The 24,458-nt window shown below is 35.4% G+C and overlaps 1 protein-coding gene across 1 annotated transcript in view; it reads left to right on the top strand.

The window, feature by feature from the left end:
- Positions 1-1,044: 1,044 nt before the first annotated feature.
- The window catches only part of LOC134855958 (tripartite motif-containing protein 59-like), a gene marked incomplete in the record, with an annotated part of 24,912 nt that continues 1,498 nt past the window's right edge, over positions 1,045-24,458 (top strand). The window contains 1 exon segment of the mRNA XM_063872334.1: positions 1,045-1,144.

The following is a 24,458-nucleotide window of genomic DNA, read 5'->3' on the forward strand; positions in this document are numbered from 1 at the left end:
CTTTTTAAAGAGTACACTCCGACTTTCATCAAAAGGACTTAATAAACGCAACCCGAGGAGCCTCTCGAAAAAGATGACCTCGTGTGGATAATTGAGGACTTTACATCACGAGGCATCTGGCACTGGGTCGTGTGCTAGAGCTTTTTACCGGCTCAGATGGCATCGCGCGCTCGTATCTCCAAAAAAGGAAGTTTAAGATTACTTTAAATGTACTGCAACAAAAAAATTGGGCTCAATACGTTTCCCTTCGGTTCTGAATAAGACCTCCCTCCCCGAGGATATTCATGACATGAATTTTCCTCACCTTATTTCTCGCAAAACTCGGTGAGGTAAAATCTTTTAAGAATGCCATGATTTAAGAATGCCATGACTTCTGTGAACAACAACGAGATATTTGAACATAAACAAACATCATCTTGTCTTAAATAAACTGCTAAAAAATTTCGTTCATATATTTTTGTGGCCGAAACAAATCGATTAAATTATAATCCACTAAAAATCCATTTTCATGATTGGATGGGTCATTGGGTCATTTGAAATTGAGCTCGCGCTGACACATTTCACACACAAACACACACTCTTTCTCATACACGTATAGACAAAGTAGATATTTATAATGGTGTATATATGGTTTGAGGCACTGGATCCGATCGAAGAGAGTAGTAAGTTCCTTTGGTTGTTCTAATATAAAAAAAAACCTGCGATTCACTTATAGGGTCAAACAAGTTTTCTAAGCCCACCTAAAACTGATGAATAAGATACCTGGTTATTTTCTGGCGCAATTGATATTACTAAATTTAGGATAGAAAATGGGTGTTTTGTATGTGTTTTTCAGGACCTAAAGTAGACTCAGGATAATCTCGAAGAGCCTCAGCTAATCCGCTTACAATTCACAAACTAAACAGTTTGGCGTCGTTATTATTTTGGTAAATATTTGACGAAACCACCTTGTTTGAATGTTTTCACTATCATCTTAACAAAATATGTCTGAACAACTGACAACAATATTTTGATTTCACCTCTTCATAACGAATTGTTTCATCAAAGTGAAGCTGGTTATTGACATACATCAGATAACAATTGAGAGTATGAGCGAATTCTGAAACCAAAAGTTTCTGCTAGTTGACGACCCTCGATTTATTGTGTAAGTTATTCACTTTCAATTTTTCAGAACTTACTCTAGTTTAATCTTAAACTAATTACCTTTTTTTCGTATAAAAAAAGAAATTGGTGTTCAAATCTGTCTCCTATGACTTTGTAGCCAATTATAACTCTCATTATAGCCCCAACCCAGCCGAATATTAAAACAATTGTATAGCCTTTGCCAAATTGCCCGGGTTGACCAAGCTAGTCATACAATTTTCATTCATGGAAACGCCCTAATCATACACTTTTCAAGCAATTCCAGGGTTTTGTGTTAGTGGCGGGCTCAATAAACTGATGGGCGGCAATAATTGGAAAGTGCCCTTGCGTCTTATCTAACACAAATATCGAGATGATTCATAGAACGGATATATATATATTATTCGAAATCAAAAAATATTGGAACTCATTTCTGCCACATCATTTAATTAGGGAGTTAAAAATATAATCTCAGGTGGGAACTTCATACTTTTTACAATGTATGAAATCAAGCGCCTTTTTTGAAAAAAAAACGCTATTGACTTTGAAATCAATCTTTTTTGGTCTCATTCTACGCAATTTTCTTTTCAATTCATGATGTGGTTTTAATCCAATTTTCGAGTGATTGGGCGTAACCACAGGTTTTATGAAGTTGGCAAGAAACCGTATGGACTTTTGATTTCAGAGAATCCGCGATGAGTTCACAGATTTCATTGAATCCAAGACAAAATGCAATATTTTCTACAATTTGCGAATTCAAGGTCTCCCAAAACAGATCTCTTTCAAACTTACTTTTTAAGTGCTAGGCCAACTTCAACGAAATTTTTGTACAGTTTCATCATGAAAAGATCAAGATTTAACCACACTGAAACTATGAGTGATTCATTATGTTTGTGACTCATTCCCGCGAATTATCTGTTTTTTTTTCTGATTAAAAGATTGTTTTCAAGGGTTAAAAAAATTATGTATAGTTGAACAAATATTCAAAAAACAGACGTTCTTAGCTACGTTTTTTTTGACAGATCGCGGGTCCTTCTGCTTAAGCTTTTTTGAATTGAATGATCTAATGACTTGTTTTACGTACCAATGATCACTTTTTTTACTGTTCGTCTTTCAAGTTTACAAACTCTTCAGTTGGAATCATATTCCATCTTAACAGGTCCCACCAATGCGCAATAACCTCCAGTGGAATACTAATCAAACTTAACAGTTTAAAAAAGTTAAAGATGAACAAGACAAAAAGTGATTATTGGGTTGCAAAACAGGTCATTAAGCCATTCAACTCGACAAAGCCCAAGCAAATGGTCTTGTGATCGGTCGAAAAATTTTTTGCTAATGGCATCTTTTTCAGTAAGTGTTTGCTCATTTCGTGGTCAAGACTCAGTAGTTTTGTATCGTAACCCGGATCCTAAGGAGGGTCCTTCTTTAGAGGGGTCCTTTCTAAGGGGGTTTCTCACGTAAAGCAAATTCCTAGGAAAGTGGTATTTAATTTTTTGCTGGACCCCTATCCTAGTATTTTGTTAATGAACGTAAGTTCTCACCACTAAAGTAAAAGACCCCCTCCTTACGATCTTGCTAAGCTGAGCTTAACAACCGGGACCCTATACAATAGTTTCTTCTAATTCCCCTTAAAGCAGTCCCTTTCCCGTGATAAATGAATTGAATCGTCCTGATTCCTGAACTTTTTTCGACCCAGTTTCATGTAGATCTCATTTCCTAGCTTTAATTTTTGTCGAAAATTTTTGATGCTAATAAAAGTTTGTAATTAAAACTAAATCAAGGGTTTTCACATATTCTTTTGAGTTAGCACTTGGCTTGTGTCAACTAGTTCATTTAACTGAAGCTATTTTTGCTTAAGCAGTGATTGAGCCTGAAACGAATCTTTTATGACCGGTGAACTAGTCAAAAACAAAACAAGTGCACGCAGAAGTTAAACGGAAGGACACTAAAAATTATCTCAAAAAATTTGTTTCGAAATTTAGTGTTTGTTGTTTTGGTTTTCTTTAACCTGTTTATTTTCTAGATGGTCTCTCTTCCGACGCTTCCGATCAAATAAATGGGTTATTCATAGGGGGACGTTCACGGACTCGGTTACTAGAAGCCTCTGCTCGCAATCTCTATTTCTGAGTAAGGCGGCTATAAAAATCATCAACTTGGTATTCGGGCGAATTGTTATCAGCTTCATTGTATGAGTTGGGCACCTCAGTGCTCACATATATGTCTTCTAGGAATGCATTTTCTTCGGTGGCCTCATTGCCAAAGGCAACAGTCAGAACCCCGTCGAAAAGGAGAAAAACGTTTTAAATCGAATGGAGATAAAGCACGTTTATTTTTTTCCACTGTCCTGTTAGTGTGAACGTCCGAAACTATTTTATAGTTGTAGACTTTCATTTTTTTCCAGTGAACAATGTGTCCCTCAAGGTTCGATGCATCAATTCTTGCTGCACAGGCCGTTTTATTACTTCTGCACTAAGCTATTGAGGGCCTTCTTTACAGAAGCAAAATCATCATTCGTTTCTATAATGCAGGGGATAATTTCCTTTCACTTTAGCAATTCAATTTATACCGAAAAATGGTTATTCATTCAAGCAAAGATCGAAAGACTTATTAAAAAAGAGATGAAACATGTTTTCAGATAAATCAACGTTTAGGCAAAATTGTTTATTGTTGCCCAAATCAACTAAAAGCACGTGGTTTATTGGAACAAAGTTAGGCGGGAAGGAGGCAGAGAGCTTGGTAGTGGTGGTAGTGGTGGTAGTTTATTCTTTAAAAAGCAAAAGAATGGGTTGGAAGGGTGTTTTTAGTTGGGAAAGGTACTCGTCATTAAGGACCCCCGAACACTTTCGGTCTTAGGGCGATAGAATCTCTGATCCGCTTCTTGCCAGTCCCGCCAACCTTAAACTCCAACCTAAAATTTTGTTTGTAATGTTGGTCAAGAGATGGTCCTGATCATAATATGAGAAATCGAAGTAAGCTTTTATTTTCTATAAGTCTGGTTAAAAGTCGTCAATATATATGGCATAAAAAACTATCCGCGTCGAAGTTCAAAAGGTCCAAAGGTAGATTCGTTTTTTTTTTGATAGTTCAATTGAAACGTGAATCGTTTGGCGAGGTCTAACATAGTTACACCAACTATCACAGGATTGTCTACTAATATTATGATTACTGAAAAGCTGATTGTGGCTAATTGATTTTCATTGATTTGAAAGCTCTTCATCGTGCTCAGTGCTGCTTTTTAAAGAAGTTTTCTCTGACTACTTGCAATCAGCACCTTCTTTCTTCCCAGCTTAGTCTCCACTGTCTTACTGAAGGTTGAACCAACAATCAGCATGAACATTTTCTTTAGAATTTATTTACCGTAGTTTTTTGTGGATAGTATAGAGAACGACAAAGGGTTCCATCGAATGACTTTGACGGAACGGAAGATCTTTTGCTTGGTGGCTTTGTTTCATTCCCAGCACATGCTACAATTTTAGGGTAAGGCAAAACATAACCTTTTTAAGGATGCCAGGTCTGCAGAAGCGTTGGCACCTTTAACAGTGTGGCTATTCCCAACTTTTCCAACAAATCTTCTTGCTCGTTGCTCCTTGCACCGATGTCCACTACTTCACGAGAGGGGGAAAGTGGATAATCAGTGAAGCAGTCATGAATTTTTACGGGTATGGTCAATTTGACTTCAACTTCAAAATCCCCTCGGAGTTTTCGCTGGTTAGCAGTATAACTTCTAATCTTTTTTCAATTATTGAAAAATCATTTAATGGCAAAGGAAAATGTTTCATTATAGCCCCATACAATTTGCTTGCGTCAAACTTGATGAAAAAAGCTGGATAGCTCTGAGGGCGAAACATTTACGAATTCGTTTTTGTTTGCTTTGTACAACCTGCGCGCGTAAACCGACAAAATGTCTCCTCTTGTCATTCGCTGCTTAACGTGCAGATGTTCAAGATCCGCTAAAGGTTTCAGGTCGGGCTTTTAGAAAGGGGTCACGGAAAAAAGTTACTTGCCGTGAAGGAACAGGTGCAACCCAGAGCGTAAATTCGATAGTAAACTTCACGGAAAAAAATGAAACGGAAGCAAGTAATAGCACATCTGTAGTCATGTGCAAGTTGTGGTATTGAGCAACGATTCAGTTCGGTAAAAACATTTAAGACATGATTGTGCTCGCTTCTGGAAGCAATGAGATCTCCTCCTGTTAGACTATTTTTTCGCATTGCTGGCGAGGGAAAGGGAGTTTTCCGAAAGAGTAAGGATAATGCCGTTTTTGTTTCAACATATTGAATATTTTGGAGGAGCGGCCAATTTTTTCACAATAGTCCTCCAATAAAAAAATTTTTCGGGCAAATTTTTGCTAAATTTTGCCAACAGCGCTTCGTGAATCTATACAAATTAATTAATCTGAGATTTTCATAATTTTTTTTCTTTTTTAGTCCGTGTATGTTTTTACATATACTGCGATTGTCATTATTATATATTTTCTACTTATGCAGGTCTTACAGAAAAAGTGTTTCTCGAATCGCTTTTTGCCAGCGCTTTGATTGAAAACTATAAGGCAAAATCTGACAAACTATGAGCTATCACTGGGATTTAATTTGTTATCGCAGTACATTTGGAATATAACACTACCACTTGATCATTGTCGGAAAAATCCTTCTCGCCTATCCAACAAACCGTATCGTCTTCTCGTTCCTGGCCTGTTATACCGCTGAAAGTAAATAACTTTCCATGTTTATTTGTCTCGCTAACGATTAAGGGAGCTAATTAGCTCTTCCATCACATTCGGTCCTCTTTTGAGCTCCAAGTTAATAATGTCTTTTCTCTCAAACTGGATTGCTCCTAAGACGTAGCCGCATGTATTTCAAGTGTTTGCGTGCTAGATTTTTGCGGATCAATTTGCAGTCAGATTATTGGCAAGAGTAGTGACTTCAAATCAAAGTAGAATATTCTGAGTACGAATAAACGAGCTGTTAAGTTTTTGATCTTGTGGTCGTTTTTTTCTGGCTTCGACATTGTGATGACAACATCGTCGACGTGGTAGCAGAGTTCTTGATGTCTTCTCAGAATTTGGAAGAAAGTACATGGGTGGAAACATTTGCGGCTAATCTTGGATTTGAATCGTCGCACTTTGGGCCGCATCAACTGCACCAATTTCTGGAGATCACTCATCAACACATCGTGATACTTTGATCATCTGTCAGCTGCAACAAATCCACAATCAGAGTAGTAGTGAATCTGTTCGAACCTCTCGCTGAAACTGAACAGAAAATTAAATTATGGAAAATAAAAGGGGTATGAATAACTTAAGAATACTAATTAGTAGTTATTAAGATTTTCAAAAGTCAAGCAGAGTTTGCTTACCGAAAAACGTTGACTTGACTATTGTTCAGCCTTTCAAAACTGTCGATATTCATCAGACCCATTGGCATTTTGTGTTCACCCTTAGTTTCTTTAATTCCTTCTCTATCGAGATTGTACATTGAAACTTTGTTTTTCTCCAGCCACCGTTTAAATAGTTGGCAGAGGGCTGGCTCATTCACGTTGTGATATGCTGCAACAAAGTGGTATAGAAAGCACGGTCATCAGCTTTAGTGTTGATAATGTGGAACAGAGTAGAAGTAAGCTGAGTGTATCAGGTAGTATGATTTAGACTCCTGCTGATATTGATGAGAAAACCGCGAAAATGACTAGCAGTTTTTCAGTTCGATTGTTTATCCATCCGCTCCCGTGAGACAAAAATAAATTGACTTGGTTGACCATAAATTCAATCAGTTCCAAGTATTGATCCTCAGCTATTCCCTCGAAAAACAGTGTCAATGTCTTAGTGTTTATGATCAGCAGGGTCCTTTCTGTAATATCCAGTATCCCCGTCTTGCAAAGAGCGTCTGTTCCTTCCTTGTTTTGCATCATGACTTGAAGCAAATCCAATTCTTTTTCACCAATTTTGAGATCGTATCGGCCCATTGTCTGTCTGAACGCGCTTACAGTTAGCGCAGCGAAAAATATCGTCTCGATGACATCCCAAATTGACATTGCTTGCTTTTCCAGCAGAAGTTGTTGATAGGTTTCCGCAGTGAAAATTTTTGTATGAGAATAGATATGATAACTGTTGGAAGTAAAGTTTCATTTCATGTCCTTCGAAATATTAGGGCATGGCTGTTCGGTTTAAAGGGCATTAGTTTACCCGTGAGCGCCCTCGTTCGCTAAAATCAAGTGGAAAGAACTGTTTTTTAATAAATTAATAGCAAATCTCAATTTTTCTAAATGTTATAAAAAATAATATAACAACATATATCTCAAAAATCACTTAAACTCAAAACAGTAATTTTTACGATATCTAAAACATAGTTATAATGGTCATAATTAAATTGAAAATGAAACAAAATTTTTAGCATTTGCTTTGTCATTTTCACCCTAAAAAATCATTTTCTTTTTGAATTCGGGTAAATGGGTGTTAAACCTTTTTAGGAGCTATATGATACCTTAATAGGACCAACGCAGAAATTAAAAAACACTTGTCCCAATCAGGAAGGGTAGAATTTTTTTTCGTCTCTAAGTTCAATGAAACTAACCTAATCAATTTCTCGTGATCTCCTGGGCAGTGTTGAGTGCGGCATTCAGTTTTCAAAACAAAATTTTTGTTTTTCAATATTTCACGATTTTTACCAAAAAATTGTCAGTTAAACACGTAAAACATGTATAAAAACGTGATATAAAGCAAAATTATGGCTGAAAAACTCTTTTTTTGCTTAATGCCTGGCTAACATCACTGGGAAAAAAGTCTAACGAGAGGAGAGATAGAGGGCAGAGGCTGTTTGAAAAAAGCCAAAAAAAAATTTGACTGGACTACCGACATGAAAATGTTGATTCTTTCGATATTTACTTTTTTTTTGAAAACTTTGAAAAGTAAGCAGTATTTTTAATAGAGTACTTTAAGTGGGGCTTACTATGAGCAAGTCAATTTACCTCTCTCTGTCTCCTTTTCTTATTCTTTCTCAAACAGCAAGTTTAGCAAATTTTTATTATCGATTTTCCTGACGTTTTTCGTAATTTTGATTTCAAATTTTGGTCTAACTCATAGCTAAAAACAGAGCAAATTTTAGTTGATCTACAAAGTAAAATGGAAACTGAGACAAAAATTATACACATAATCAATTTGAAATAAATTTAAGATCAATTAAAACAAAAACTGAAATAAAATTTCTTTGGAATAAAAATCAAAGCAACAAAAATTTTTTCATACAACTGGATTGAATTGCAGTAACACATCGAGATAACGTACGTTTTGGATTCTGCCGAGGAAGATCATTTTGATCCACGCGGTAGTTTGGTAGCTGATGTTATTTTTCTTTTACTCTATTCCTCGTTCTGATCCCGTGGTTTTTTTTTTGCGGGGAGCCAAGTCATTGAAAGATTTTGCTCTGAGCTGAGAGGCTCTCTCTTTCTTCGTTAATGTATGACTAAAAATCGATTCTCGCATGTAAGTTTGGTTGATAATCTTCCTCTTTTGATCGAAAATTGATGTTCTGAAGAGGACTAGTCATAATTAGAAGATATTTTGAGTTTTTTGTTATAATACAGTGACTGAGTTGTGAAATTGATAGAATGAAAAACATGAAATGCCTATTAATGAAAATAAGATAAGGAAAAAGTAGGAATGGCTGAGTCAGGTCAAAGTTAGCAATTTGCTGGTAAACTAAGGAAATTTATTTTTCTATTACGCATGACCCTTGAGATCATGTTAAAATGCCTGTAAAAAACCCGAATTTGTATTTATGTCATAGCTTTATTATAGGGGCTTCGCCGAAAGCAATCAAATTTACATTTTCTTATTAGTTTGTCTGTCATTCATAGCCGTGATTAAAAGCAGTCATTATAATAATCATCATAATGAAAAAACACTAGAAGTTTGGTGATTTTCAGTGTTACCCGAGCGAAAAAGTAGAATGTGGATCATCAATAAAGATATTATGTTCTTCGTCATTAAACACTATCATTATGGCTCGAGACTCTCAAAGCTTTGCCACATACATTTTAATTTTATGAACGCATGATATGTCTGGTAAACTTTGGTCAGTCAAAGTTCTTTAACGAGCCGCATCAAAAATCAGTTGGTTGGTTTTCATTTACTATGAGCTCATCTCGGAAAGCAGGTTTTGACTATTTTAATAATTTTCGCGTGATATATTTTCGATTGATACGCCTTTAGTTGGAATCGGTGAAAAAACATTCGCACAGACTGGTACTTATGTAAGTATCAAGCTGTAGAAAAAAGACGAAGATGAAATTTTGAAGTATTGATGAGGAGTGACCTTGCCATCTGGCAAATATTGAGTCCATGGCAGACAGTTTCCGAAAACTAAAAAATATAGAAAGACAAAATTGCAAACTAACTGAAAAATGTCCAAAAAAAGCGAAACAAAGTCGTGGTCGAATAAAAATGCGAAAGTGAAAACGATAATAACTGAAGGGTTGGTTAAAATTATTACCTCTTTAATTAAATAAATCTAAAAAAAAAATTTTTGAAGCATTGTATGAGCAATCTAATGAACATGTCAAACAATTCTGTAAAAATTACAACATTTTCATCCTGAATTAAAAACCCTGCTTCTCTGAATACGCCTCAACTGCAAATTTTGCGGTAACCTCCCATCGAAATAATTAGATTTTGTAATCATTTGATTGACAACGAAAAGGATTTTCAAGTGCTGGTCTAACTCACAAAAGAGTCTACCGATTTGCTTAACAAGATGACTTCAAAGACATTTGTGGTGCCTTGCCTTTTCCACATTCAATTATTTTTTTTGGGTTGCTCCAAGTATCAACTGTGTGGCTCTCTGATGGAAAAATTGAAAAACGCTGTTAAATTATAACTGTATCAATAATTTAGAGTTTTGTGCCGTTCCAGTCAGCAGACAATTGCCCCAAACTGACATGATTACGAATGCAATTTTTGAAAGCCTTAATAATAATATAAAAAATTGAAAATGCTGCTGAATTTTCTAGAAAAACTTATATTACTTTAGGAGGATATGAATGAATCGAATCTGATTCAAACTCTTTGGTTGTACAATTTATTATGGAAGTGAAATTTAGGTTTCAATTTATATTTTAATTTTGATCTTTTGCATAAAAGTTTTTTACTACACCCGCGGGAGGCGTTCCAGAGGAGCGTAGCAACGAGCCAACCTGGGTTAGCTTTTGCCCGCTAAACCTAAAGGCCATGCCTTCTATTTAAAGACTTGATCTGAAACTTTTTCGCGGTTCACTTAAAGTTGTAAAAAAAGCAAATCTCTTGTTGATAAAAATAGTTTTCCAAAAGAAACTGAATTTGTAAATTTCATAACAACATCAATGAAATAGTTTAGAGAAACTTACATTCAGCAAATGTTATCAAATTATGATCCGTCACTTCGAAATTATTGCATATCTAGTTATGAGCACAACAAATACAATAAACCCAGCATAAAAGTGAACCGGCTGATTGAACTGTTTGTTTTTGTCAGTATGTGATCTCCTTTGTGAATTATACGTCGAATATTCTGGTACACGAGTGGATAATCATATTACCTTCTGCCTAGAGGGTCTGCAAAATTTTTTTGCCCTCCGGCTTGAACAAAAGCAACACGTGTGTTCCTGGATGATCTGAGGGCAATGCATAGATCATCATGAACGTATTATTAATTTTTAATACTGATGAGCATGCAAGGTCCGCCGTAAAAATACCTCTGAAGCAATATTTGCATCGCTTATAACGGTTAATAACTTCGATTATTCAAAATTTATCCGAGGCTATCTTCAGTTCAAAGAGTGTCTTAGGTAAATTTTCTACTTGAACGCACAAAAGCTAATGATGAACGCTCTACCATAAAAAAATATATCGACGTTGTTACCATGACATGCGTTAAAGATGAGCTCAACCAAAACAGTGCAATTGGTCAATTCAGAATGATTAAAATTGTGTGAAGCCTCCTGATTAGACGTGAGATCAAAAGTCATAATATAATGCTTACAGTGATTAGCAAGACTGATTTCATGACCATTAATCAACCTAAAATCAAGCTGCCTGAAATTAGGTTTTTTAACTATGTTTTTGAGATTGGCTTTCCGGTAAAGGGTAGGCCGTTTTTGAACACAATCATCTCAGTCAACCCAAACTTTTGATAGGGAGAATTTTTTTCCTGTTACTATTCATATATGTTTGGTTTATTCTTATTTCCACTATCATTCTTCGAACAAGATCTTTTGCGAAAATATCCTCTGGTTGCCAGTACATTATTCCTGCAGTTGCGAGAAACGTTTTTGCCAATCTCTTAATGTAATTGTGATTGGGCGGGTTCTTAAACAATTTTGTTCCTACCGATGAGAGAACATAATCAGTTGCAGACATCTTTCTGACATAGCGATAAACTTCGAATATTTGAACCTTTTGGTGCTTAGCTGAATCTTCAGATACAGCAACAAAATCAATACGAGAACGTCTAAGAGACGACCTAAATGTCACACCATCAAATAGACATTCACATGACAAGAAACCTTATGCGATTTCACTAAACTTGCTTAGCTCGTTCAAGGCCAATAGCTGATGGATTTCCTTCTTAACGATAACCATGACAAACTAGCCATGTTTTCTTTTTAGCCGTATGAGACCCCCGGCTCTATAAAGCTTTTATGGGCAAATTTTGCTTTGTTATTTAAAATTTTTCACCATTCAGAGACAGTGTACACTCAGAAAATAATGAAGATAGAGGATCGCTAACAAACTACGGCGTTTCTCAGTTTGCCGCTTCTGTAGCCTGCATTCGAAGCAAAGTACAATTGCTTCGAACATTTCGTGCAGCTTTTTCCAAACCGTTACGTTGGAGATCGATTGAAATATTTCTGTTGCCGGGTACTTCGAACTCGAGAATAGGACCATCAGGAGAGTAGGAAGGTTCAATTTTTTGGTTGAATGCAGTTTCAAAAGGACATGGGTGGTTTTTCAAATTAGTCCAACGAGCTGTGAGTTGCTTTACTCGGTATTAAATTAGAAGTCATTCCAAACCCTTATATAGACATCGGAGCGATCTCTCTGTGCCTTTAGTTTTTTGTTTCACTGCCATTTCAATGCCTGCTCAGGTTTCAATTTTTGTTTCAAATTTCATCACTTCTGGAGCTGCCTGAAGAAGTAGTTTTTTTCCAATCTTTTTTTGCTGCGGGAATTTTTTTGAGCTAATGGAAGTCCCAATCTTCCTTTTCCTAAGGATAAGGAACGGAAGCCACTGCCTCGTTGTCTTAAGTGCTCGGAGAAGTTTGGTAGTCTTGCCTGGTTTTGGTAATTTGAATTTATATTGATCAATTGCTAAACTTTTGAAATTTTTAAGTCAAAATAATTTTTCCAACTCCAGCGAAAAGAATAAGTATTCCAGTTTCTGTACTCAAGTTCACGGGAATATAAAACATTTTGTTGGCCAACTATTTTTTAAAGTCCGAAACACTAAATCTTTTACGACGATTCGCTTCAACTGTTCATGCGTAATCGTTTTTCACTCAACGTTTTGTACCAATGATTCGTAACAGGGGTGTTTTTGTGTCTCCGAATATTTGATAACAAATTATGTCCAGGTAAATGAACATAAATTGAGTTCCAGCACATACAATAACAAGATAGTCTGCAAAATGATTTTGGGTAGTGAATGTGCTATGTTTCGAGCCTCCTTGTTTGTTACTTAAATGATTACCAGTTCCATCTCTGACATCTTTGAATCAAAGTGGACTAGAAGTTTGTGGACTTCAAAATACTATACATTCCCTACAATGCTTTCATAATGAAAAATGTTTGGTTATGGGATCTATAACATGATCGAATTTCTCTAATTCTTTGTCTTCTCTGTCTTTATGCGAATCTCATCTAGCAGTTGTTCAATGCTCGTATAGACTCCTCTGGTTAATTTTTACTGTTTCTACCAGGTAAGGCTTGCAAAAGTTCAAACCATTGTTGCCAGTTACGTTGTTTATCTGAGTAGGTAACGTAATGTCTAAGTCCTATTCAAGGCACACAATAAAAAACAATATTGTTTTATCAGTTGCCTTGTTAATCTGAGTAGGGGAGGGTAACATCTGTAACTGCTACTATCCGTTCACCTTGAAAACCTATTTCTTCACATTTATGATGTTTTTGAAGCTGGCCAGCTTGTTATAATTAAAAACGTTCATTCCCTTGATGCGTAAATGTGAAGGAAATGGAAACATTAGGGGTGAAATGCTGGAATTTCCCTCATTCATGAATTTTTCAGATTCCATCATCTCCAGAATGCGAACTAGTTCAGACTCATAAAATTTTTCCTCAATCGGTTCTTTGTAGTATCAATCAAATTGTATGCTCAAAGACTTCGTGTTGGTATGTGAAGAACTTCAAACAATTCATCTAACTTGGCGAGTTTAACATAATCACTAACAGTATGCTTTGGACGTCAAATTGAATTGGATGACTGTTCTACTCTTAATGAAACATCTTTTTTAATTACTTTATTTGGTGCAACAGTTGTAACACGATTTATTTGTTCTCGAATTAATTGCAATGAGGAAAATCTTGCAGTTTTCAATGTATCGTCCATTTATCTTCTAAGTAAATTTATAAAGGATTTTTTCATGTAACGATTTTTTCTCTCAGCGGATGCTGATTTTTTCGCTCTCTGTGCTATAGGTTTTTGCTGCCTTTCTTTTTACATAATGCTTCGAAGGGCCCTTTAAACTATGTACACTCGTCCACCAGTACTTTTTCCCGTTATTTTGTCTTTATCAATTGTTTAAACGCTTCTGCAGTTGTATTAGCATGCTTTGCTATCTGAAATAGCGGGACCTACAATCAACGGCAACAAACAGAAACTTAACATGTTTTCTTACATGAAAAGTTAATCAACATAGGTCACAGTTAATGACCAGATTTTGTCGATGTCGTAAGCTATGACTTGAACGGCGGCGTTCTTTGGATGGCAGTTCGATATTTTGTTGATGAATATTCCGTGTGAAGAAAATAACTGAGATTTTGGCGCTACAAGCTGGTAGCTTTTATCAAGTTGTTCACACTACCAAATAAAGTGTGACCTTTGTCACTTAATTTAATTTTCAACAACGTTTATTCGGTCTTGGTAGTTTTCCCACTTTTTTGTTTTCGCCTCTGTCTTTTCAGATGTTTCAAAATCTGAACTTTTGTTGCGTGTTCCGTACAGGTCGGGGCCTTCTTCTGACGCATCGATTTTTTTTAATAGCCTTGTGGCTTTTCCTTTTTTCTTAATTCTCTGAGCGTTTGCACTAGATCTTTCCGGCAGTGTTGTAGATGTTGGACAGGTTCTTGGGGGTCCAGGTTTTCGTTTATCTTGCGCGTTAAAACCCGTTGAATGAACCGGGTGTTTGGCCTTTTGATTTCTTAACAGCTTTTCATTCAAGTTGAGAGCAGTTGAAATGACAATGAAGGCCATATTTTGTAGTTTTTTGTGGGTTGTTGTTGTTTTTTTTTGTTGGTTGTTGTATGGTTGTGGAATGTTGTTATAAAAAAAATGGTGGCCTTAATTCTTGATGTTACTTTTTTCTCATATCTCACCTCATTGTAATGATTTATGGTTAATTTTTCTTAACTTTTTATCGTTTCGAGTATAGCTTTTGCTCTTTTAATCTTTTTCTTTTTTTCTCCCAAGTTATGCAATTGACCTAAAATTTTTCGTCTATCGTTTTGTCTTCTGATATTTTATCTTGATCTCGTTCGACCAGTACTTCTTCATCGACCGTTAATGGTGTAAGCTGTTTTTGTTTTGGCCCAGAATTTTCCGTAAATGCTTCCCTTCTTGCAGCATTCTCATTGTTTTGAGTTGTTTTGAGGATGTAATAGGAGTATAAGCCAGTTAAGATAGGACATTTGAACATTTTTATACTTATCACTTTAATCATGAAGAACACGTTTCTTTTTAACCTATAAAGTTTTCAAAATCAGAATGAAATCTTCAGCAGGAGAAATTAAAATGTGAGGTACTTAAAACAAAATGCCTTATGTGAGCGTTTAGAAAAGAAAACTTCTGTCAACCCAAACTTTTGGTAGGGAGCATTTTTTTCCTGTTACTATCCATATATGCTTGGTTTATTCTTATTTCCACTATCATTCTTCGAACAAGATCTTTTGCGAAAATTTTCTCTGGTTGCCAGTACATTATTCCTGCAGTTGCGAGAAACGTTTTTGCCAATCTTTTAATGTAATTGTGATTGGGCGGGTTCTTAAACAATTTTGTTCCTACCGATGAGAGAACATAATCAGTTGCAGACATCATTCTGACATAGCGATAAACTTCGATTATTTGAACCTTTTGGTGCTTAGCTGAATCTTCAGATACAGCAACAAAATCAATACGAGAACGTCTAAGAGACGACCTAAATGTCACACCATCAAATAGGTGCTTGTCACACGACAAGAAACCTTATGCGATTTCACCAATTTTGTTTAGCTCGTTCAAGGCCAATAGCTGATGGATTTCCTTCTTAACGATAACCATGACAAACTAGCCATGTTTTTTTTAGCCGTATGAAACCCCCGGCTCTATAAAGCTTTTATGGGCAAATTTTGCTTTGTTATTTAAAATTTTTCACCATTCAGAGACAGTGTACACTCAGAAAATAATGAAGATAGAGGATCGCTAACAAACTACGGCGTTTCTCAGTTTGCCGCTTCTGTAGCCTGCATTCGAAGCAAAGTACAATTGCTTCGAACATTTCTTGCAGCTTTTTCCAAACCGTTACGTTGGAGATCGATTGAAATATTTCGGTTGCCGAGTACTTCGAACTCGAGCATAGGACCATCAGGAGAGTAGGAAGGTTCAATTTTTTGGTTGAATGCAGTTTCAAAAGGACATGGGTGGTTTTTCAAATTATTCCAACGAGCTGTGAGTTGCTTTACTCGGTATTAAATTAGAAGTCATTTCAAACCCTTGTATAGACATCGGAGCGATTTCTCTGTGCCTTCAGTTTTTTGTTTCACTGCCGTTTCAATGCCTGCTCAGGTTTCAATTTTTGTTGCAAATTTCATCAGTTCTGGAGCTGCCTGAAGAAGTAGTTTTTTTCCAATCTTTTTTGCTGCGGGAAATTTTTTCAGCTAATGGAAGTCCCAATCTTCCTTTTCCTAAAGATAAGGAACGGAAGCCACTGCCTCGTTGTCTTTAGTGCTCGGAGAAGTTTGGTAGTCTTGCCTGGTTTTGGTAATTTGAATTTATATTGATCAATTGCTAAACTTTTGAAATTTTTAAGTCAAAATAATTTTTCCAACTCCAGCGAAAAGAATAAGTATTCCAGTTTCTGTACTCAAGTTCACGGGAATATAAAACATTTTGTTGGCCAACTATTTTTTAAAGTCCGAAACACTAAATCTTTTACGACGATTCGCTTCAACTGTTCATGCGTAACCGTTTTTCACTCAACTTTTGTACCAATGATTCGTAATAGGGGTGTTTTTGTGTCTCCGAATATTTGATAACAAATTATGTCCAGGTAAATGAACATAAGTTGAGTTCCAGCACATACAATAACAAGATAGTCTGCAAAATGATTTTGGGTAGTGAATGTGCTATGTTTCGAGCCTCCTTGTTTGTTACTTAAATGATTACCAGTTCCATCTCTGACATCTTTGAATCAAAGTGGACTAGAAGTTTGTGGACTTCAAAATACTATACATTCCCTACAATGCATTCATAATGAAAAATGTTTGGTTATGGGATCTATAACATGATCGAATTTCTCTAATTCTTTGTCTTCTCTGTCTTTATGCGAATCTCATCTAGCAGTTGTTCAATGCTCGTATAGACTCCTCTGGTTAATTTTTACTGTTTCTACCAGGTAAGGCTTGCAAAAGTTCAAACCATTGTTGCCAGTTACGTTGTTTATCTGAGTAGGTAACGTAATGTCTAAGTCCTATTCAAGGCACACAATAAAAAACAATATGTTTTATCAGTTGCCTTGTTAATCTGAGTAGGGGAGGGTAACATCTGTAACTGCTACTATCCGTTCACCTTGAAAACCTATTTCTTCACATTTATGATGTTTTTGAAGCTGGCCAGCTTGTTATAATTAAAAACGTTCATTCCCTTGATGCGTAAATGTGAAGGAAATGGAAACATTAGGGGTGAAATGCTGGAATTTCCCTCATTCATGAATTTTTCAGATTCCATCATCTCCAGAATGCGAACTAGTTCAGACTCATAAAATTTTTCCTCAATCGGTTCTTTGTAGTATCAATCAAATTGTATGCTCAAAGACTTCGTGTTGGTATGTGAAGAACTTCAAACAATTCATCTAACTTGGCGAGTTTAACATAATCACTAACAGTAAGCTTTGGACGTCAAATTGAATTGGATGACTGTTCTACTCTTAATGAAACATCTTTTTTAATTAGTTTATTTGGTGCAAGAGTTGTGACACAATTTGTTCTCGAATTAATTGCAATGAGGAAAATCTTGCAGTTTTCAATGTATCGTCAATTTATCTTCTAAGTAAATTTATTAAGGATTTTTTCATGTAACGATTTTTCTCTCAGCGGATGCTGATTTTTTCGCTCTCTGTGCTATAGGTTTTTGCTGCCTTTCTTTTTACATAATGCTTCGAAGGGCCCTTTAGACTATGTACACTCGTCCACCAATACTTTTTCCGGTTATTTTGTCTTTATCAATTGTTTAAACGCTTCTGCAGTTGTATTAGCATGCTTTGCTATCTGAAATAGCGGGACCTACAATCAACGGCAACAAACAGAAACTTAACATGTTTTCTTACATGAAAAGTTAATCAACATAGGTCACAGTTAATGACCAGATTTTGTCGATGTCGTAAGCTATGACTTGAACGGCGGCGTTCTTTGGATGGCAGTTCGATATTTTGTTGATGCATATTCCGTGTGAAGAAAAAAACTGAGATTTTGGCGCTACAAGCTGGTAGCTTTTATCAAGTTCTTCACACTACCAAAAAAAGTGGGACCTTTGTCACTTTATTTAATTTTCAACAACGAACGTTTATTCGGTCTTGGTAGTTTTCCCACTTTTTGGTTTTCGCCTCTGTCTTTTCAGATGTTTCAGAATCTGAATTTTTGTTGCGTGTTCCGTTCAGGTCGGGGCCTTCTTCTGACGCATCGATTTTTTTGTTTTTGTTTTTTTTTATGTCCTTGTGGCTTTTCCTTTTTTCTTAATTCTCTGAGCGTTTGCACTAGATCTTTCCGGCAGTGTTGTAGATTTTGGACAGGTTCTTGGGGGTCCAGGTTTTCGTTTATCTTGCGCGTTAAAACACGTTGAATGAACCGGGTGTTTGGCCTTTTGATTTCTTAACAGCTTTTCATTCAAAATGAGAGCAGTTAAAATGACAATGAAGGCCATATTGTGTAGTTTTTTGTTGGTTGTTGTTGTTTTTTTTGTTGGTTGTTGTATGGTTGTGGAATGTTTTTATAAAAAGAAAATGGCAGCCTTAATTCCTGATGTTACTTTTTTCTCATATCTCACCTCATTGTAATGATTTATGGTTATTTTTTCTAAACTTTTTATCGTTTCGAGTATAGCTTTTGCTCTTTTAATCTTTTTCTTTTTTTCTTCCAAGGTATGCAATTGTTCTAAAATTTTTCGTCTATCGTTTTGTCTTCTGATGTTTTATCTTGATCTCGTTCGACCAGTACTTCTTCATCGACCGTTAATGGTGTAAGCTGTTTTTGTTTTGGCCCAGAATTTTCCGTAAATGCTTCCCTTCTTGCAGCATTCTCATTGTTTTGAGTTGTTTTGAGGATGTAATAGGAGTGTAAGCCAGTTAAGATAGGACATTTGAACATTTTTATACTTATCAATTTAATCATGAAGAACACGTTTCTTTTTAACATATAAAGTTTTCAAAATTAGAATGAAATCTTCAGCAGTAATAATTAAAATGTGAGGTACTTGTAACAAACTAAAGTAATTGTCGCACTAGATGAAATCCTTCTTTACTCAAAATAATGGCATGCTTTTCGACAACGTTGGTCTTTGGAGTGATCAAATATTTGTCTGCTGTCTGGTATCATTTGATTTTTACATTTTTATCAGGTACGTTTCATTTGAATACATTGAGCAAACACTCGCTAATAAGTGTTATGATCTCATGATTTCAAGTTCTTGTAATTAGCCTACCTTATTGGTCACTTCTCAATTCCACCACATGCTTCAGAAAAGATAACTTTCTCTTTTTCTTTTGTGATTGAAATAACTTCAGCTTTAGATAAAGGTAAATAAAAAACTGTTGGTAAAGGCTGCGTGATTTTGTCTGAATTTTATCCTAAAAAATCTGATGTACGCGGTTTCAAGTCAAATAGAATGTGTTCGAAAGAGACTCTGGTAGCTAATTCGTAGCAGCTTCTCAATGTTTTGATACATTAATTTTTCTTACTAAAAAGATTTTTACCTGGCGAAAAAAGAACTTCACGAGGCGATTTGAACAGAATGGTGTATGAAGTCTTCATTTGAATCGTATGCGACCAACATAACTGTTGAAACAGATTTTGTTTAATATTCTGTGCCTTCCATTTGTTTCGGTATTACTTGACAGATTACCTGAATCATCAAAGAGCACTTTCTAAGTTTCTCACAGTTTCGAATTTGTTGAATTTCACAATAAATTTGCGAGAAGAAACCTTTTCCCAAAAGACAAGTTGCATGTCTTTGTAAAGATAAAGAACGGCTCCGAATTTAGGATAAAAAGTTCTTCCCATCAAAAATTTGAAAAATGACTATGTTTTGCCGGATCATGAGGGTTATCGCCATGAAAATTTTGTCGAAGCATCAATCACTTCATTCATTTCCTTTGGTTTGGCAGTACGTAACCAACTAAGTCGGATAGAAATGCGAAGTAAATTGATATTTCTTTGCAACCTAATTTTTGAAGAAAAAAAATTTGAGAATGCAAAAGTTTAGTAAACTAGAATTACTGCCATTTGCGCAACAAAATTTGCTTCAGATCTCGGCAAAGTAACCGAAAAGTCCAAAGTTTTTTTCCACTGTTTGTCTCGTTAAACAGAAACTGTGTTACTATTTTGCATCAGATTCATCTACTGCTGCTGCTGGTTCAGATATTTGAAAAAACAATTATTTTACAGACGGTGTTTGATGTTTTCTCACTGTATATGAAGTTTGTAGAAAATAGTAAATTGAATTTAGGTTACCATTAGTACACAATTTCATAAGTGCAAAGTCTGTTTTGTTTTCGTTGTCCATTTCTAGAAATTAAGTTGCTGGGATTTTTTCTTTTTTTGTGGTACATTATGCTCTTCGCCGAATCCCCTCTCACAATCATCGTATTCTCACCTGGCAATTCACTGCTGTTTAGATCCATCTGAGCTCCTGGGTGACGTTTGGGTGAAAGACTAGTTCGGTAAGAGATACTCCACAGTCCCTATTGAAAAATTTTTATAAACTTCAAACTCTGGAAGTATACATTTTGATCGTCAACTGGAAAAATTCTCTTCCGTGTAGAAAATTTTTTCCGGAAACTAATAAGGCCCCCTCCTGTGAACAGTTTGGCCGCTGTAATACGCTATTTTCTTGTTTAAGAAATGTACTATCACACTCTGGAGTCATCCAAACACAAAGCTTTGAGTTTAGTGATATATTTGTCACACTTTTACCGACCTCTCGCTGTTGTTCGTTTTTCAACCAATCATAAAAACTTGATTTTTTCAGGGCACAAAATTTCCTCGAATTTTAATAAGGTAAATGTATATTGCAACTTGAATAATTTTTGAAATACAAGTTAACAATCGAGGAAAAACCAAATAATCTAGGTTCTCAACTTTGGTTCCAAGTATTTGCGCAAAAACTCTGTCTTTTCCTTTTCAGGCATAACATAAAAATTGGCGCTAGGATTTCTTAACGCAAAACTCAGAAGTAATTGATTCAAGTTTACATTCAGGTAAACACAGTTTTCTCAACGAAGCTTTCTTGGTCGAGCTTTTGAAGTATATAGAAATTAATTTGAGGTCAAAAAAAGATTGGATCACTGTAATCTGGTGTTGTCATTGCTCTTTTTAAATCACTTTGACTTTTTTCTTGTAACAAACTACTTCCAGTAAAGCACAATTGATCTCTCGTTTTTCATTCTAGTAAATGTTAGATTTATAGTTTTTTCAACTTCATGAAAAGGCAGAAAGCTTTTCCACTCAAATGTCCCAAGAAACTGTTGTTACAATTCCAGGGCAATGTGTAATAGTACATAGGAACTCTTGGTAAATCTCGTGTTTAAATCCGGCGGCAATGTGAAAATTATTGTGCAATCGTAAAACTTGGAATATTTCAAGTATGTATCCGGAAAAAATTTATCAATACCAATCAAACCACCATAAAGTCTAAACTTAAAAAATGTCGCAGTTCAGGTTATCAGAACTAACAAAAAACAGAAATTATCCTGCTAAAAAAGAAGCTTCTTCAATTAAAAATATCGGGATAAGGTAATTTCAAGGGCGTATAATTTTCGTGAAATAATTCTAAGACAGCATTTGCTACTCTTGCTTCGTAATTTCATTGTTCACTTTTTCCAACACCTTTTAAACTTGTTGAAATTGAAGGCAGTGGAAATCAAAATGACCTTTCCGATATCCTTTAGACTCACTTAGTTATCGTTGGTAAATAATCAAATAAACCTCCGGAAGTTTTTTGTATTTTGATAGCTTGTTGAACATTAGACGTATTTTCCTCTCCAATTCTTTAGCAACACATATTGAGTTAAAATTAAACAGGTAGTCAAATACATTTAGATCATCAGCAAACGTTTGATTGCTCAGAGAGCCATACTTTTGTTTTTTAGAAATGCATTTAGTCATTTGTTGAAGGTCACTCAACTGAAAAAATTCTTTGAAAATCGATTCGTACTCTTCCTTCGAATTTTTTATTTGCCTTCTCGAAAAACACGATTTTTAAATTTGAAATTTTTCCGTGGTGGAAAATACTCTAAATTGTGAAGTTTCATTATCATTATCTTCACTACACCAAATTTGTCATTCGCTCTAATTGCATCCTGAAACAGCCGCCACTTTTGGAGAGTGATTTCAATTTACTGACTTTTCACCATAAAAAATAGCACAAGTTGAGAAAGTAGTTTACTGCTGCCAACAGTTAAGCGACACTGCCAAAAAGATCGGCGACTTTTTATTATGTACCATAAAATTCAATTCCACTTTCGCTAACAAATTTGAAATAGTTCGAAAGTTGATTAGACCGAAACAAATAAAACAATTAAAATGAATCATACAATTAACCAGGACCAGTAAATAGGACTGCAAAAACATGGAATTGGAAAGGATAGTGTTTTGTGTCTCTTATTGTTAAGCTAAGCCAATGAGGTCTTGTTGTTAAGCTAAGCCAATAAGGGGTCACCTGCTAACTTGGAGGAAAAAATCCTTCGTTTACAATATCCTAAGATGAGGGTCCTCCAGAAAAAATATGGACATCTATTTTCATATTTTGCTTTGCATGAGTCCCCCCTTAGGATCTGGAACACATTATAATACTACTAGATTCTCTTTAGAAATGTATTTCTATCACTCCCTATAAAAAGTCAAAAGGAGTGAGCATTATATGATAGAGCGACAAAACGTTACAAGCGACAATTTGTAATACGCGACAATTCGTGACAAGACATTGGCAAGTAGAACACGATTGCTGGGCTTCCCTTCGCTGCGCTTATATCGGGCAGGAGATATATGCTGCGTGTGAACCAGTGTTCATTGCTTATCTAAGACTACGAATTGTCGATTTTTACAAATTGTCGCCTGTTAAGAACTATCGTCTGTTACGATTTGTCGCCTTTTAGGAAATTAAAACTCTTTTCTCAGCATTGATTTTACTTTTGGATGCCTAGCATATGATCAACAGCTTCACCTGATAAGGAATTTATGTAGAAACAAGGATAGACGGTTACTGTGCAAGTAGCACAGAATGTTCCGGCCATAGTCTTCAGAAAAAAAACTAAAAGAAAAAGCTTTTTTTTTCAAATTAGTTTTTCTGCCGGAGGTGAAAAAACCTGTTGTAAAACTATGTTTTAGGTATAATTGACGTTCATAGTTAGACAGTCAAATAAGACACAAACTAATTTTATTTTTTTTTTTCAAGTTTTTTTTGCTGAAACTTTTCCAATTATTTCGAAATTTTGGGTTGCAGAATAGAGGTCCAAATCTCCTACAATTAGTTAACTTACTTAAAGTTAAGTTTTTAGGGCTTAAATTCAAAATTTTGCGTAAAAAAACTAAAACACAGTCGACTAAAAAGTTCCTTCGCATATTCAATGGTCGGAAGAAAATTTGTAAAATGTTTTGTTCATATTAGTACCGCACAGCATTTTAGAATTCACTGTATATAAATTTTGTTATGCTGGTTATATAAAAAACGTTTGAGTTTTTCTGCTATAAAAAAACTATAAATGCAATAGATTCAGGGAACCGTGTATGCTACTGCTGAATTCGAATTAAAAGCGAATTTCGCAAAAAACAGCGGCTTCCGCGTAAAATTTCTAGTGTGGAATCCAATGCACACATGCATTAGGATTTATTTCATGACACCACAAAACAATCTGGGTCCCTCAAATAATGCTGTTTCAACTCGTGTTTGGAGTTACCTTCTGTTTTTGAACTAGTTAAGTCTGCAATCCACGTCAGAAATAGTATCAAACCAATATCAGCCTTACCACGGATTTTGAAAACAAAACAAATTTTCAACTTTCAGCTAATTTTGCAGTTTTTCGCACTTCCACAACTTGAACCAATCCAGTTATCTCTTGACGCATCAGCCAATCAAAAAATAAAATTTTAACCAAACTTTTAGGTTACTGTTTTGCAGAAACTAACTCATACACATTTTATGACCGTTTTGGTCATAAAATGTGTATGAGTTAGTTTCTGCAAAACAGTAACCTAAAAGTTTGGTTCTAATTTTATTTTTTGATTGGCTGATGATCACATTGTTCAAAATTATTTACTCATTTTTGCTGCAACCCCTGAAAAGGGAAAAATTGTTTTCGGAGTTTTGTTTGTTTTGTTTTGTTTTTGTTTGTCCACGCAAAGTTAGGAACTACAGACAATCATCGGAAAGCGTCGAGTAATATATCTTTCTAAAGCCTTTTTACTCGTTTTTCGTTGATTCGTAAATATTGAAACTTTTTTCTCAGCGTCTAGGATAACCAGTATGAATTTTTTGGATTTTGGTATAATAATGAGCGAATAAGGGTAAAACAGCCTACTACTTATGCTTAATTCTTAATTCAGGCCGTGAAAACTTGGTTTTACCCAAGAAAAATTTTTTGGAGTTTGTTTGCACTATTTTGGAGTCGAAATT

Source organism: Symsagittifera roscoffensis, chromosome 1, assembly GCF_963678635.1.
Source record: "Symsagittifera roscoffensis chromosome 1, txSymRosc1.1, whole genome shotgun sequence".
NCBI classification, from domain to species: Eukaryota; Metazoa; Xenacoelomorpha; order Acoela; family Convolutidae; genus Symsagittifera; species Symsagittifera roscoffensis.